We start from the raw sequence: 6,713 nt of genomic DNA on the forward strand, positions 1-6,713 counted from the left end.
TGGAGTGTTGGTCAGGCCGAAGGGGAGGCGGAGCCACTCATACAGCCCCCAAGGTGTACTAAAAGTCGTCAGATGCCTGGAGCATTCATCGACAAAGCCCTGGTGGTATGCCCTGCCTTGGTCGAGTATTGAAAACCATGAGTAGCCTCCAAGGTTATCCAGCAGATCCTGGATGCGTGGAAGTGGGTGGCGGTCAGGGACTGTTTTGCTGTTCAGCCCATGGAAATCAACACATAGACGTAGGCTCATGTCTTTTTTTTCTAACACAGACCACAGGAGAGGAATACGGTGAGGTGGATTTTCTGATCCATCCATGGTTGAGCAGGTTCTGCACATATTCCTTTACCTCTTTGTACAGTGGGTTTGGAATCACATTGTAGGACTTTTGAACTGGTGTTTCGTCTTTTAGATAGATTTTGAGTTGCAGGTTTGGAATGCAACCTATATCTGCATCATCATTGGCGAACACATCTGACTCGTTGAATAACATGTGGCTAACTATCTTCTGTTCATCTTCTCCGAGATGTGACAAGTCAACAGGTGGATGCCACTTATCTTTTGTCGTTTGCGCATTTGACTGTCTGTCTTTCCCTTTGCTCATATTAGTCTGTTTGTCTGTACTCAACTGAGCTGAGCATGTTTGGGCAGTGGGTTGGGGTGTGGGCTCAGAACTCAACGTGGGACATTTGATTGGTTTCGCATCAATGACTTCTTCAAGAGTTCCAAGGATTGTTCTCTGTGCTAGATATATACGTATCATGCCTAGTGGAGTTCTGAATGGGGACTAAAGTACATTTTGCTGACCCACAAGGAACATCTACTAGAGCTGGAAACAGCTCTAAACCTTCAGGGTAGTTATTCTCTGGACTAGGCTGAAACAACCTTGTGCCACCCTCTGGCCATCCCCTAACCTTGCATCTCACTTCTCTGATTTGGCCTGCAGGAATAATTAGACCTTTCTTACTCACTCTTACATTACACTGGGGTATTGTCTCCTCAGGGGCCATTATCAGGAGAACAGAAACTAAGGCCTCCACTGTGTTCTCAGTGACACTCAAAGCTTCTTTAAGTATAGCTGTAACATCCAGCCTATCGCCCTGCCCTGCGTTTTCTTTGATCTCTGCAAGGACATTGCTACCTTGTAGGGGATGGTTATAGTCCCGACTGATCACTATTGGTACTTGGATAGTCACATGTCCATGATTCACATTACAGATCTGAGGGTCGATTTCTGCCCAACCATCCAGGGGAACCTCTGTGCCATTCACCGTTGATACTTCAAGGGGTTGGCTGGTAAATAAGGATGCAAGCGGCTGGATTTTGACACTAGGCAATGTTTTCTTGAGCCATTCTCTCCCCACCACGGTCACTTGAGCCCCAGAGTCCAACTGCATTTGGAGAGGGACGCCGTTGATTGAACAAGAGACCATATATTGCTTTCCAATAAGTTGGGCTACACGTTTTCTTGAGGTTTGCTGACATTGTGTATTTCGATTAGTTGTCTTGACCTTTACTGGGGGCCTCTTGCTGCTGAAGATCGCTCGTTGCCCCTTTCCAACGACCTCCCCCCGTTTCCCGACATCCTCTTCTGCAGACAGCCAATGGCCCTATGTCCTGCCTGGCCACAGATAAAACAGTGGGGACAACTCACATTGCCATTTTGGACACAGTCATCGCACCTACCCTTGGACTCAGTTACTGGTAACTGGGGACATTTCATAGTTAAGCCTGGGCCTCTGGAAGTAACATTTTCAGTGGGTTTCGCCATCTGGGCCGAATAGCAGCACGGTTAGCCTGTAACTCAGAGTCGACTTTAGTCTGTTTAGTCTGGTCAGTCTGTTCGTTACTGTCACGTTGAGCTGCACTAACAGTCACTGGTCTGGTTTTGGCTGTTGTACCTAGGCGTTTTACCCTCCCTTCTTCTTCACTGGTAGATTTGGTGACCTGCTCTAAGAGAAAGTCATCACTGACCTGCATGTCTGAAATGAAGGGCTTTAGGTCATGCCTGATATGGCTATTTCTCTCATTTAACCCCTGGCAGAGTGTGTGAAGGAAAGTGCCCTGCACAAGCTTTTCATCATAGCTGAAACATGCACCAGGCAGTTGTGATTCAAAATGAACTCGCTGCTTTAACCCCATAACTCTGTACAAAAACTGTTGTGGGCTCTCTTTGTCTTGCTGTCTGGCATTACTTAACTCTTGGAACAGCTCAGTAACATTTTTATCTCTTGTATGGGAGCGGAGAAACCGCTTCAAACCATCCACTGTGAGGTCATCTTTGTTGGTTAACATCTCCCTGAATAAACCAGGTTTAGTTATCTTAAGTATGGTTCTTATGACTTCTGTCTCACTAAACCCTCCTCGCAACCCCTCATCAATCTGTTTACCCAGGCTACTATATGAGATGTCAGAACCTGCATCAGAGATCTGACCACCATGCACCTTAAACTCTCTGCGTGGAAACAGGGTAGTTATATCAGCCAACCTTACCACCTGATCCGTGATAGTGGAGGATGAGTTCACATGACCCAGGGGAGCACTCCCGGCACAGTTGAGGCTGGGCTTGGCTGGCATCAGCATGGCGGGACCTCTGGCTGGTGTGAATGGATTGGTGGGAATGTCTCTGTCCGTGGTGGTTGGGTGTGTGAAAATGTCTCTGTCCATGGAGGTTGAATGCGTGTGGATGTCTCTGTCCATGGAGGATGGATGTGTGTGAATGTCTCTGTCCGTCGAGGATGGGTCTGTGTATGGTTCAGTTTCCATCAGGAGGGGTGTGGCCTGGCTAGCTTCAGCCTGAATTTGTTCTTTTGATGGCCAAAATATAAGTGGTGACAGTCTAACATACATGACAGCTAATGTACTATTAAATATTCTGGCAACACTTGTCTTAGACATACGAAATAAATAGACAAAAAAATAGAGGTAAATTGAGCCTCATTCTCATCAGTGTTAACAGAAAGCTATGGAAGGGAGTCAGTTTTGGACTAGCTTTCAGAAATCCTGACAGAAAGATAAAAGACAACCATTACTAATTTAGCATAGGTTGGAAGGCCTGCGAGTTCCTGTACCATTTCATCCTTTCCTTTAAATGCCTCTTCATTAAAAGAAAGCAGATCAACTTTGTCCTTTAGTCTATGAACCCCTGCTCTAAGTCGAGCACACTCATTTGTTAATGCTTTGACTGTAGCTTTGCAGGCTGCATTTGAGCATGGTTCCACGATGCCTGAGTGGCTTGAGAGTAATTGTGCTCACAGCCTGCCTGTACTCCCATGGTGTTGTTGGTGTCATCGCTGGTGCTGGAGGGGGCCACAGTCTCATGCTCAGTGTCACTGCTAGGGGCCAAAGTCTCAGTCCTTTTCCATTTCATCTGCTGGGTATGCTCAAACCTACTGTTGGCATCGATGTTTTTCTGCTGTTGTCCAGCTGACGTGTGTGCAAACAGGCTGCGAACATAATCAGGGCTCATGGGGTTGTCATTTTTTTCTTCCTAAGCAGACAGAGGGGCAAGAATGGTAGAATATTACATGTGTGCATACCATCAAGATACTGACCAACCTGAGCAAGGTAATTTCCCTTTCATCATTTTCTCTCAGACATTTTTCTCTGTTATTCACCTTTATGCTGCAGGTAAGTACTGTAATGCATATTTAACAATAAGGGTGATCTCAGCGCACATCTGCTGATCTGCAATCCGGTGCTTCTCAGTGAGGACAAGCATCAAGGTAGAGAGGAACACTGCAGCAACTCTGGCAGTTGAAGCCTTTTTATTAAGGTGCAAGTGAAAGAAGGTGCTAAAAGGGAGCTAAAAGATATAAATACTAATTAGCTAAGTTAAAGGCAAACATAACCTACCGGCGACAAAGTGTTGACTGCACAATCTGGAGTTAGAAGTTGGCTGCCAGTAGTCCCTTCTGATTGGAGCCAGCAATTTATTCCGCCGATCTAGCTCCTTTGAGATTGAATAAAATTGTAGTCCGGGGTTTCTCTGACAACTGTTGTTAGAGCCAACATCACAACATATCCCGGACATATTGTATGAGCTTTTTTTGTGTGTCTTGAGACTCTAGAATCACAACTAGTCTACTCTGGTAGTAGTGGTTGTGCAGCTGTGACCCGAACACAAAAATGGCGACGCTAAAACACAGTGACGTCACCGGATATCTATGCGAAAGCTCCGAGTTCACGAGTTGTGACGTGTTTGCTGACGTTTTCAGAAATGGTGGAGGCCATGGAAGTCCATTTTTCGGCAAGTTAATATATTGTAATTTTAGTCGTATAGAATTTTTCTTCGTAATTTTATGTGTGAGGAAAATGTTGATATTCCCAATGGCCTCATCTTTTCATTATGCCTTTGCATTTCCTACATCGTTACCCGCTCGTTAGATTGCTAAATTGTTAGCCTTGGTGGCTTCTAGATGCCGACAGTAATGTTAATATTAGCTAATGTACTTTTGAGCTCTAAGTAATGGCCACAATCTGTAAAAGCCGCTGTAAAACTGTAAAAAAAAAAAAAAAAACACAAACTTGTAAAAAATCATCAAAATAGAGATCAAATAATTTTTGCGGGGGGGGGGATCCCCCTGGACCCCCCTACAGAAGTCCAGGCTAAGCCCCGTCTGTCCTCAAATCCTGGAAACGCCCCTGGCAGTAAGCACTCAGTTGTGGTATAAAACGGATTTTTCAAAGGTTTTGAATCACCAAAACCTCAAGAGGTCCTTGATCATACAGTTATAACAGTGCACAAGAAAATATTAAGCCGACAGGCCCAGTAGCAGGGCCATTGCAGTGGGGGTTCAAGGCCTAACCCTAACCCCTGTGCGAACTTGATGTGCAAGGCCCTGTTCATTGACATGCATGCACATAGCTATTCTAGTTCTACTGCACGCAGGTATTCTAGCACTGCACACATCATCTCAGTGCAATACATATTTAACAAGCAGAATAATACAGCATCATCATGCACCAGTCTCAGCTATGACTTTTTGCTATTGTAGTCTTGGAAAGGAAAAAAAATCAACTGTAAAACTATTGGCTTTACATCAAGTCAGCTCAGCTGTCACTTTATTTTGGCATGCTGAAGTACGACAATATGTTACAATTCAATATTTCAGGTCTATAGCCTACATTTCATTCAGATTTTAGATCATTTTTCAGACCGGTCATTACACATACGGTCACAGTCACATACATATAGCTACTCACCACATCTGTGGAAGTGTTGACAAATTTATCCAGCGATTCTCGTAGCGACTTGTGAAATTCTTAATTTTTTTTCCTTTTCTTAGCACCCACCTCGTGTTTATGAAATCGGTCATGCTGTCTTGCAGCCGACATTGTTTCCCCTTCCCCTTCTTCCTTGCAGTGAGATGGATCATGCACTATGTAACAACGCGATATCCATCCATCCATCCATTATCCAAACCGCTTATTCTGTTCTCAGGGTCGTGGGGATGCTGGAGCCTATCCCATCAGTCATTGGGCGGCAGGTGGGGAGACACTCTGGACAGGCCGCCAGGCCATCACAGGGCCCGCCCACACACACACACACACACACACACACACACTTAGAGGCAATATAGTACGGCTGATTCACCTGACCTACATGTCTTTGGACAGTGGGAGGAAACCGGAGCACCCGAAGGAAACCCATGCAGACACGGGGAGAACATGCATGAAAACCCCACACAGAGAATGACCCGGGACGACCCCCAAGGTTGGACTACCCTGGGGCTCGAACCCAGGACCTTCCTGCTGTGAGGCGACTGCGCTAACCACTGCACCACTGTGCCGCCCACACAATATCAAAAATAAAAAAACCTGAATAATTAAAAAAAAAATTTTTTCATGTGAACTTGACTATGCACAATGGAATTGAGAGACAGGAATTTCAGTTTAGAAGCATGTTGGGTCAAGAACTGCACGATTGCAGGCCAGGGGCAAGGCCCTGTGCAGTCACACACTGCATACAGCCCATGCAATGGTTCCACCCAGTAGTATGCGAGTTAGCAGCGGACGGACACACACACACACACACACACACACACACACACACACACACACACACACACACACACACACACACACACACACACACACACACACACACACACACACACGCACATAAAAACCAGCGTTTTTCCTGCCATTATAAGACTTCTGCACATTGCCCAAGTTGATTGAGCAACAAATAATTGCTTGTGGAACAAATGAAAATTTGGATCAATATCATCATCTGGATGGCAGCAATTCAAATGAGGAGGCAAGGGTGTGCCTCTTGTCACACATGGTCACACATCGTTTGCCATATTGATCATTCTGTCTCTGTATATGCATTTCATACTTGGTAAGGTAATCTCAAACAGTTCACGGGCCGTTGTTAGTTTTTCTGTGCCGCAGCAGCATCGCCCAACCAGCAGATGGCGCAGAAGGCCAAAGCACTGAATAAAAACACAGTAAAACATTTGAAGCATTTTGTTGTGGACATTAAAGGATTACAATTTCTTTGAAAAGTACATTCTTTGTTGTGTCCATAGGTCCCATTTAAGCTTATGGTCGAGCACAACGCCAAAGTACTTGTAATTTGTAACAAGTTGTACAGGTTGCAATAGGTTGTAACAACAGAGACACAGATAAAACGAATAAATCATTGATTAAATATGTAAACATATAAGCCCATTCTAAGCAGCACGGTGGCGCAGTGCTTAGCACGGTCG

The sequence above is a fragment of the Lampris incognitus genome, chromosome 6, assembly GCF_029633865.1.
Source record: "Lampris incognitus isolate fLamInc1 chromosome 6, fLamInc1.hap2, whole genome shotgun sequence".
Taxonomy (NCBI): Eukaryota; Metazoa; Chordata; class Actinopteri; order Lampriformes; family Lampridae; genus Lampris; species Lampris incognitus.